Below are 11813 nucleotides of genomic sequence, written 5' to 3' on the forward strand. Positions count from 1 at the left end.
TCTTTATTAAAATGTTTTGTTTACTTTTTTGTATTTTTCCATATTAATTCATTAGATCATGCAAAATATTTATTAAGCACCCATGTGCCAAACACCATTGCCCAATTTGTTCTTCCCCTTATGATAACTGTGAACAGTGATAGCCAACATTTATTAAAGGGTTTCCATAAAATAGGTACAGTCTCCAAATTTCAACATATATTAACAGATTTAAAGCAACATCAAATTGGTACCATTGATATACCCATTTTGAATAGGCAAGAAGTGATGAAAAAATACTCACAGACGACTCAAGATGAGTATTTCAAGTGGTGGAGTTGGGAAATGGAATTGGATAGTTTGACTCCAGAGGTCTCTGATTTGGAAGTTCTATTTTCTATTTTTATCCACTGGTTATTTCATCTTTCAGCATATTTGCACTTATATTTAGCAACATGAAAATGGAAGCAAAATTTGTGTTTATTCTCTTAAAATTTCCATCACTATCTTTTTCCCAAAAGTCTGGGTCCAGCTCACCCTGTAGACTCTAAACTCCATGCTGTCTTTTCCACCACACACCTGGCACACAATAAATAATTGTGAATGTTGCATAGAGGTATAGCTATCAGATCTACCTGTTTGGTTTATCTATTTGGTTTGGTGAGATATCCAACTTGTTCTTCATTGCTTCTGTTGAGTTACTTAGTTTTTTAAATGTTCCTCATCTCCTATTACTTTACATATTTTCAGGTCACTCCATTTTGATACAGTTAAAACTGTCACTTAAATCTCAATACCTTTTCCATTCCCTGTAGTAAGTAATTATGTTTCTGATTTGTTTGAATGGTTCTTCTTTTTAGACTACATACCTTATATAGGGATCTGAGAATAGAATATCTCATGAATTTACTTTACAAGATTTGGGTAAATATTTGAAATTTTTTGTTATTCAAAAAGAAACAGTACTGCATGAATTATAGCTAGAAAATCTAGACAAACTATTTTTTAACCAATGGCTCTCGCTAAAATATGTGTAATTTCATTAAAAGAATGTTACATAGTTTTGTTTAACAAAACCACTAAATGTATCAATGATGCTATAAAATATTTATCCCTTAAGTATTTACTATCCCACAACTTTAGTTGTGGGATGAAAATCCCATTTTACATAGAAGAACACAGAAAAGTGTACCAAATAATTAATCACTTGAAGTGCAAGAATTACGTCTCCAGTCAGCAGTCACACACCATCACAATCCACCTCAGTACACTTAAACTGGGTCACAATCTCCTCACCTCATTGATATACTCAGTGTAACCATTGTACACTCATGACAATATTCCGTTCTGCTGATTTTCTCCCAACCTATGAAAAGTACATTAGTGGCTCTTTTTCCCCTTCTCAATGACATGTCATTTATATCATTTGCTAAGTGTTTCATATGGGTTTTAGGAACTCCATAGCCAGAATATTTTTGTTAACTAGACAAAGAACATGGCTCTTTTCAAATTGCAGGTTAAGTATCCTGTTTGGGGTTGGTACAGAAAGAACAGGCAGAGAAATGCCCTCTTGGCTGGAAGAAGGGAAAAGAACTGAGTACACATTATAAAAGCAATTATTCCCTTTGCTGTAGAGTGTACAGAGAGAAAAGTAAGAAGGCCAAAGAATTACAAAAAAGGAATTTGCTGCTTCAGTGACCCTGCTAGATACCTGTTAAGACCTTTTGCTTCCTCTACCATTTCTAACTAAATCTCAGCAAAAAAAGAGAAATCTAAAGAACTGGTGGGAATTGTGTTAGAACTGGGCATTTTCTTCTTCAGTGTCACTGTAGCTGCTATTCCCTGGCAACATAATTGTAACTAATTAGAATCTAGTTAGATACAGAGACAGCATTAAAACCCTTTGCTTCTTTTTTCTCCCTTGATGGTCACAGTTTGTGCTTCTATCTGTTCAGGGCAGAGAAGTTTCAGTTTCACAATCACTTTTCAAGTTTAGTTTTATCTGTTTATTTTTTCTTCCAAATAATTTGCACAAATTTTGACATTTCGCTGTGGACTATGTGAACCACTTTCAACACTCACTGCCAGGTTAACCACTGAGTCCACTCAAGGCAGGATAAAGCACATCTATTACCCCAGTAGCTCTAATTGCAGGATAGCCAGAGGGTATCCATTTGGTCTATAATTAGGTCATTTCTCTCTCATCCCCTGCAAGTGTGTATAATTATAAATTAATTTAAAATCCCACTGTGAGAAAAGAAATTCTCTGTAATATAAAGGAAAGAGAAAAGCTGCAGGAAGTACATCTTTAAAAACATTTTTTTGGCATTTCCTTCAAAATTGATCCTTGAACTGGTTTCTCGTTCACTATTCATTTTCCTGGCTAGGAACTTCATCGTTGTATGTTTAAATTTTGGGTCAGTTTAAAGTTATACTGCAGCCTTAACGTTTTGATGCTTCCTTGCAGAATTTACATTTAGCAGATGAAAACTATTCTTTGGGGAAATCAAACCCATTGAGGGGCCAGCCTCTGAATGACACTTAAAGGCGTGGCTCTGTGCAGGCCCTGACATGAGAACTTATTATGTTCGACATTTTTCTTTCTCTCTAAGTGCCACACATTGGCCCTTTTAACACTCGCCTTTTTTTTTTCACAATGCAAATGTTATGTGTTATACTAGGTAAAATAAAACATTTTAAAAAATGGCTTATACTGTATACTACAGTAGCTGTTCTTTTAATCTGTTTGGCTGAGCTGCTCTTTTACTTATGTTATCCAAAACTGTGGTTAAATGTATTACCCCACACATTTTCAGAGAGATGATACAGGTAAAAACATGCATGTCTGACAACAAGATAACCTTAACCAAGCTATTGAGGCAATGTTTTGACTTGCTAGACTTCTTGTTTCTGTCAGAAAATCAATCTCTTTTGTGGACTTGGGGAAAATGTGGCAGGTGTTGCCTAGGCCAAGACAGTGTACATAAGACCCAAACTACATATGTGACATTTTTAAGTTTCCTAAACACTGAAAAATGAGAGAGAGAGAGAGAGCTAGCAAGAGAGAAATGTTCTGCCATCAGAAGAAGAGGTATTTCAGGTAATTTCTCTAAGAATATTCTGATGAATCCATTATAATCCTTATAGAATGCGAAAAAAAATTTTTAAATAATTATTTTACTACTTTGCAAAGATCCTTACCTGCTTTTGACATTCCAGTTAGAGGATAATGATGGTAACATTTCACACTTAGACACTGTTCTAAGTTCTTTACATTCAAGTCACCCTATGAGGTGTACACAGACAAGGAAAGTGAGGCACAGGAGATTAAGAAATATGATCAAGGCCTACCCAGGAGGTCACTGGAATTCAGGCATTCAGGTTTGAGAGGACTGCTCTAGACACATGATGCTATGCCAGGGTAATAGGAATAAAGCAGGACCAGCCAGATGCCACCACACTCTATTGATCTGGGAACCTGACAGGGTAGGAAAGGCTTTGACTGGTGCTCACCAAATATTTTATGGACTTAATTTAGCAGTAACTTCTTAAATCTAGTGATAGTATATGACCAAGTTTGCCATTCAAAAGTATATCTCTAGCCACAGAACACCTCAAGATATTTCATACTATCAGGGAATTCCATAGTTAAAAGCTGCAGAATCTACTTCTGATCAACTAAGTCTAGTTTTGTGCCTATTTGGCAACCAAATAAAAACTGGAATGCTACTGAAATCATCCCCATCATCAAAGGCTTTAAACTATCAACAAGATATTCTGTCATAAAAATAAGCAAAGAGGATTTTAGCATAAACAGAGGGGGAAAGTCCATAAAAGATCAAATTCTGAAAAAAAATGCACAACCTTAGATTTTTTATTTTCAGAAAGTCTTAATTCTTACTTCTACTGTTTAAGATTTTAAAGACATCTGGATTCAACTAATTAATAACACTGAATTTTATATTTTATGAGAAGCTAATATGCCTAATCTATTTCCATCAAATCGCTAACACTCAGGTGTCAGGAAACTTCTGTAAAGAGCCAGATGGCAAATATTTTAGGTTTTGTGGGCTATAGGGACTCTGCCACACCTACTCTGTCATTGCAGCACAAAAGCTACCATAGATGTTATGCTAATAAATGAGTGGGGTTGTGTTCCAATAAAACTTTATTTACAAAAACAGTTGGTTGGCCATATTAAGCATGCAGAATATAGTTTGCCAACCCTAGGTTTATACCATAGAAAGATCATGTATATTTTTTAAGCCTCTTCTAGTAAATAAGAATATATTTATAAATCAAATTATTTTTCCAACATGATAATAAACTCTAAAAAGACCATTTCTATTAAAAAAAAAAACTCCCAGATTTTACCGAGTAATATAATAGTTCTGTAATTTTCCTCTAATTCCTATGTAATCACTGTGGATTATATTCCTCTATTTTAATTAATTGATATTCAGACCCAACCAAAGTTCTAGAAGACTAAGAGGTGCTCTCTAGTCTTATACGTAGGTGAGAGATCTGAGCCAACACTACTAGATGATGCTACACTTGACTCGGTAAGCCTTATCATCAGTGTGGTCTGTGGGTCTGAACATCAAATGCAAAACAAAATTACCTACAGCCATGTGCGTGGCAACCAGCACTTCTGCATTCCTTACCTTGGTCTGCATCCTTCCTGATGAAAATATACTCATTGTTAGTATCCAAGCCAAGTTCTGGAACAAACCAAACTAAACAAGTTCATTTAAGCCAATGTATTTTCCTAAATTCTTCCCAGAGAGAAACAGAGAGGAATGAAGTGATAAAAGTGTCTGGCATAAGTGAATTTGATCCTTTGTCTCTAATCAGCTTTAATTTGGGATACCCACTTTTCCTGTCCTCCATAAATGGTTAAGAATTTGATGATTTTTAAATGAATAAATGGGTCAGAGATTTTTGAACAAATTTATTGGACATGTCTGTGCTTTATGTCTAAGATAAATCTTACTTTTTAGTAAATTTTTTCAGACAACTAGAAAGATTTACAAGTGACTATTGAAAAAACATAATCACAATGAAATACTCTTTTTAGGATCATTGACTGAAGAGCTTCAGTTTCTTTTCTAACTAGATGCATTACTAAAACAATCATTTCTGAATACAAATTATGCCCAATAAATATAAAGAAATTTGTTCTAAAAATGACTGATTGATCCTAGAACCATTTTTTTTCCTTCTTCTTTTCTCCAATACAGATAGAGTGCCATTTTCCTATGGACACTTCAGAGTGTCTATTTAGCTCAAGTTAAATCACAGAATTCTTGATAGAAAATCACTAGGTTCTGTTAAATTATATAATCAGTACCTTTAGGGCACTAAAAATAATTTTAAAACAAACATAAATTTCCTACCCAAAAAGGGTAGGATATAAGACCACATATCTTTTGTAATTTTCTCCTGGTGCTGGTTAACTCCTCATGAGCCCTCAGATTTGGGGCAGTCCTCTTTGGAGTATATCTGCAAAGGCTTAGCTGTTAACATTAAAATCTGCACCTCAGTCCTCCTTGTCTATTTGCCCAGATAGGTCAAAGTCACAGCAACTCTGGAAAACCCAAGAGGCTTGGAAACTCTGCAAATATAGCAAGGTGCTCTTTAGTCTGTTGGGAATGAAACAGAAATTTGGCAGGAGGTCAGGAGAATTCATTAGCTAGGCAGTGCAACACAGCCATTGTGAGGCAGGGAGAGTGGATTTAGAGCAAAAGGCTAATTACTCCAGTACCCAGCTCAATCTCCTGCTAGATTTACTGCTAATTAATTTTCTCTTCATTTTTACCTATCCAGCCAGTGAGTCAGGGGCTATGACTCACTTTCTGCTTTTTCCCCCCTCTAACCATCACCAGTTTCTTCTCCATTATCAAATTGCCTTTCAAGTTTCTCTTTTCTGAAGGTTGGTTGTCTGGGATTGACCTTGGGAAGGCCTTTGAGCAAAAGGACTCAGAGCAGTAAGTTGCAATCGGTTAAAAACAACAAAATGGAGACATAGTAACGAATAGAGGGGGTTTTGCTACTTTTTTCTTTTGCTTCCTTCATAAGGAAAGAAAATTATTTTTTCATGTTTCTTATATTTTTCCTATTTTCTGAATAGTTCATGTAGACAAGGCATATTTCTAGGACTAGTGCTGGTCAGGGAAGTAAATGCCTGGTGAATAACCACACAGAGGGCATGGACAGCACTGAATGGAGAGAGAGAAAAAGAAAACAATTTCAAATGCTATGATTTAGATTTTGTAAAGATTTACAAATATGTCTTATTTTAACCAAATAACAACACCCTTAAATAGGTAAGAAAATAATGCAGGCCCATGTTTATATGTATCATTTAATACTTCTAGATAATTGCTATCTGTGAAAATAACAACTGTGGGGACACCTGGGTGGCTCAGTCGTTAAGTGTCTGCCTTCAGCTCAGGTTGTGACCCCAGGGTCCTGGGATCGAGTCCCGTGTCAGGCTCCCTGCTCAGCGGGGAGCCTGCTTCTCCCTCTTCCTCTCCCCCTGCTTGTGCTCTATCTACCACTCTGACAAATAAATAAATAAAATCTTAAAAAAAGAAAGAAAGAAAAGAACAACTGAGATACAAATTTGCTATGCCAGAACTACAGCAATGCTCCAAAAGCACCAACTAGCAGTTTTCTATAAACCAAAGGAAGCTTCAGGAAGTATATTTCTTTGTTCGTTTCAAGGATATTCTCATAAGGTACCTTATGTGTTTTCTATGTGTTCCTAGATGACATACAACTCTACTATTAGCCTCATTAGGCTATTAGCTCTACTAGCAGCTACTATTAGCTCTACTAAAAGCTCATTAGAGCTTTTCAATAGAAATATCATGGTTTTGAATCCAAGCTATATAAATTTACTTTCCAGAGCAAAATCTGTGGATCAATATGTATCATTTATGAATTTAGGATTAGAAAGTATTGGAAAATGGATCAAGAAATTAATAAAAATAAGGCTACAAAATATTGTAGAGGAAAAGATGTTCTTAAACTCCTAAGTATTAAATACTGCCTTTAGAAACAAGCTCTACAGACTGTTCATGGTGGCCCCTGTATAATGTGGATAAAACAGTTTGGAGAGGATGGCACTCTACAGATCATGGATTTTTTTTTTATTATGTTACACTAATCACCATACATTACATAATTAGTTTTTGATGTAGTGTTCCCTGATTCATTTCGCTCAGAATAATACCCTCCAGTTCTATCCATGTCATTGCAAATGGCAAGATTTCATTCCTATTGATGGCTGCATAATATTCCATTGCATATATATACCACACCTTCTTTATCCATTCATCTGTCAATGGACATCTTGGCTCTTTCCATAGTTTGGTTATTGTGGACATTGCTGCTCTAAATATCGGGGTGCACATACCCCTTCAGATAACTACATTTGTATCTTTGGGGTAAATACCCAGTAGTGCAATTGCTGGATTGTATGGTAGCTCTATTTTCAACTGTTTGAGGAACCTCCATACTGTTTTCCAGAGTGGTTGCACCAGCTTGCATTCCCACCAACAGTGTAGGAGGGTTCCCCTTTCTCCACATCCTCGCCAACAGCTGTCATTTCCTGACTTGTTAATTTTAGCCATTCTGACTGGTGTGAGGTGATATCTCATTGAGCTTTTGATTTGGATTTCCCTGATGCCGAGTGATGTTGAGCACTTTTTCATGTGTCCGTTGGCCATTTGGATGTCTTCTTGGGAAAAATGTCTGTTTATGTCTTCTGTCCATTTCTTGATTGGATCATTTGTTCTTTGGATGTTGAGTTTGATAAGATTTTATAGATTTTGGATACTAGCCCTTTATCTGATATGTCATTTGCAAATATCTTCTCCCATTCTGTCGGTTGTCTTTTGGTTTTGTTGACTGTTTCCTTTGCTGTGCAAAAGCTTTTTATTCTTGATGAAGTCCCAATAGTTTATTTTTGCCTTTGCTTCTCTTGCCTTTGGCAATGTTTCTAGGAAGAAATTGCTGCGGCTGAGGTTGAAGAGGTTGCTGCCTGTGTTCTCCTCTAGGATTTTGATGGACTCCTGTCTCACATTTAGGTCTTTCAACCATTTGGAGTCTATTTTTGTGTGTGGTGTAAGGAAATGGTCCAGTTTCATTCTTCTGCATGTGGTTGTCCAATTTTCCCTACATTTGTTGAAGAGAGTGTCTTTTTTCCATTGGACATTCTTTCCTGCTTCATCGAAGATTAGTTGGCCATAGAGTTGAGGGTCCATTTCTGGGCTCTCTATTCTGTTGCATTGATCTATGTGTCTGTTTTTGTGCCAGTACCGTACTGTCTTGATGATTACAGCTTTGTAATAGAGGTGGAAGTCCGGGATTGTGATGCCACCAGCTTTGCTTTTCTTTTTCAACATTCCTCTAGCTATTCAGGGTCTTTTCTGGTTCCATCCAAATTTTAGGATTATTTGTTCCATTTCTTTGAAAAAAATGGATGGTATTTTAATAGGGATTGCATTGAATGTGTAGATTGCTCTAGGTAGCCTTGACATCTTCACAATGTTTGTTCTTCCAATCCATGAGCATGGAACATTTTTCCATTTCCTTGCATCTTCCTCAATTTCTTTCATGAGTATTTCATAGTTTTCTGAGTACAGATCCTTTGCCTCTTTGGTTAGATTTATTCCTAGGTATCTCATGCTTTTGGTTGCAGTTGTAAATGGGATCAACTCCTTAATTTCTCTTTCTTCTGTCTTGTTGTGGGTGTATAGGAATGCCACTGATTTCTGTGCATTGATTTTATATCCTGCCACTTTACTGAATTCCTGTAATGAGTTCTAGCAGTTTTGGGGTGGAGTCTTTTGGGTTTTCCACATAAAGTATCATATCATCTGCAAAGAGTGAGAGATTGACTTCGTCCTTGCTGATTTGGATGCATTTATTTCTTTTTGTTTTCTGATTGCTGTGGCTAAGACTTCTTATACTATGTTGAATAGCAGTGGTGATAGTGGACATCCCTGCAGTATTCCTGACCTTAAAGGGAAAGCTCTCAGTTTTTCCCCATTGAGAATGATATTCGCTGTGGGTTTTTCATAGATGGCTTTTATGATATTGAGGTATGTACCCTGTATCCCTATACTCTGAAGAGTTTTGATCAAGAAAGGATGCTGTACTTTCTCAAATGCCTTTTCTGCAGGTATTGAGAGGATAATATGGTTCTTGTTCTTCTTTTTATTAATGTATTGTATAACATTGATTGATATGTGGATGTTGAACCAACCTTGTAGCCCAGGGATAAATCCCACTGGTCCTGGTGAATAATCCTTTTAATGTACTGTTGGATCCTATTAGCTAGTATTTTGGTGAGAATTTTGCCATCCATGTTCATCAAGGATATTGGTCTGTAATTCTTTTTGATGGGGACTTTGTCTGGTTTGGGGATCAAGGTAATGGTGGCCTCATAAAACGAGTTTTCTATTTTTTGGAACAGTTTCAGAAGAATGGTATTTATTCTTCTTGAAATGTTTGGTAGAATGCCCCTGGGAGGAACATCTGACCCTGGGCTCTTGTTGGGAGATTTTGATTACTGCTTCAATTTCCTTAGCAGTTATAGGTCTGTTCAGGTTTTCTATTTCTTCCTGGTTCAGTGTTGGTAGTTTATACATCTCTAGGAATGCATTTCTTCCAGGTTGTCTAATTTGCTGGCATAGAGTTGCTCATAATATGTTCTTATAATTGTTTCTATTTCTTTGGTGTTGGTTGTGATCTCTCCTCTTTCATTCATGATTTTATTTGGGTCCTTTCTCTTTTCTTTTTGATAAGCCTGGCCAGGGGTTTATCAATCTTGTTAATTCTTTCAAAGAACCAGCTCCTAGTTTCGTTGATCTGTTCTACTGTTCTTTTGGTTTCTATTTCATTGATTTCTGCTCTGATCTTTATTATTTCTCTTCTTCTGCTGGGTTTAGGCTTTATTTGCTGTTCTTTCTCCAGCTCCTTTAGGTGTAGGGTTAGACTGTGTATTTGGGACCTTTCTTGTTTCTTGAGAAAGGCTTGTATTGCTATATACTTTCCTCTCAGGACTGCCTTTGCTGCATCCCAAAGATTTTGAACAGTTATGTTTTCGTTTTCATTTTCATTTGTTTCCATGAACTTTTTAAATTCTTCTTTAATTTCCAGGTTGACCACTCATTCTTTAGTAGGATGCTCTTTAGCCTCCATGTATTTGAGTTCTTTCCAACTTTCCTCTTGTGATTGAGTTCTAATTTCAAAGCATTGTGGTCTGAAAATTTGCAGGAGACAATCCCAATCTTTTGGTACCAGTTGAGACCTGATTTGTGACCTAGGATGTGATCTATTCTGGAGAATGTTCCATGGGCACTAGAGAAGAATGTGTATTCTGTTGCTTTAGGATGGAATGTTCTAAATATATCTGTGAAGTCCATTTTGTCCAGTGTGTCATTTAAAGTCTTTATTTCCTTGTTGATCTTTTGCTTAGATGATCTGTCCATTTCAGCGAGGAAGGTGTTAAAATACCCACTATTATGGTATTGTTATCGATGTGTTTCTTTGCTTTTGTTATTAACTGGCTTATATAATTGGCTGCTCCCATGTTAGGGGCATAGACATTTACAATTGTTAGATCTTCTTGTTGGATAGACCCTTTAAGTAGGATATAGTTGTCCTTCTTCATCTCTTATTAGTCTTTGGCTTAAAATCTAATTTGTCTGATATATTTGTCTGATCCCAGCTTTCTTTTGGTGTCCTTAGCATGGTAAATTGTTTTCTACCCCCTCACTTTCAATCTGGAGGTGTTTGGGTCTAAAATGAGTCTCTTGCAGACAGCATATCAATGTGTCTTGTTTTTTTAACCAATTTGATAGCCTGTGTCTTTTGATTGGGGCATTTAGCCCATTTACATTCAGGGTAACTATTGAAAGATATTAATTTAGTGCCATTGTATTGCCTGTGAGGTGACTGTTACTGTACATTTTCTGTGTTCCTTTCTGCTCTGTTACTTTTAGGCTCTCTCTTTGCTTAGAGGACCCCTTTCAAAATTTCTTGTAGGGCTGGTTTCGTGTTTGCAAATTCCTTTAGTTTTGTTTGTCCTGGAAGGTTTTTATCTCTCCTTCTATTTTCAATGACAGCCTAGCTGGGTATAGTATTCTTGGCTGCATATTTTTCTCGTTTAGTGCTCTGAATATATCATGCCAGTCTTTCTGGCCTGCCAGGTCTCTGTGGATAGATCTGTTGCCAATCTATTGTTTCTACCATTGTAGGCTACAGATCTCTTTTCCTGAGCTGCTTTCAGGATTTTCTCTTTGTCTCTGAGACTCGTAAGTTTTACTATTAGATGTCGGGTTGTTGACCTATTTTTATTGATTTTGAGGGGGGTTCTCTGTGCCTCCTGGATTTTGATGCCTGTTTCCTTCCCCAAATTAGGGAAGTTCCCTGCTATAATTTGTTCCAACATACCTTCTGCTCCTCTCTTTCTTCTTCTGGGATCCCAATTATTCTAGTATTGTTTTGTCTTATGGTATCACTTATCTTTCAAATTCTGTCCTCATAATCCAGTAGTTGTTTATCTCTCTTTTCCTCAGCTTCTTTATTTTCCATCATTTGGTCTTCTATATTGCTAATTCTCTCTTCTGCCTCATTTATTCTAGCAGTTAGAGCCTCCATTTTTTATTGCACCTCATTAATAACCTTTTTGATTTTGACTTGGTTAGATTTTAGTTCTTTTATTTCTCCCAAAAGGGTTTCTCTAATATCTTCCATGCTTTTTTCAAGCCCAGCTAGTATCTTTAAAATCATCATTCTGAACTCTAATTCCAACATCTTAC

This window comes from Eumetopias jubatus, unplaced genomic scaffold, assembly GCF_037043125.1.
Source record: "Eumetopias jubatus isolate StellerSeaLion01/CBP00866 unplaced genomic scaffold, mEumJub1_p1.0 scaffold_8, whole genome shotgun sequence".
In the NCBI taxonomy this organism is placed as follows: Eukaryota; Metazoa; Chordata; class Mammalia; order Carnivora; family Otariidae; genus Eumetopias; species Eumetopias jubatus.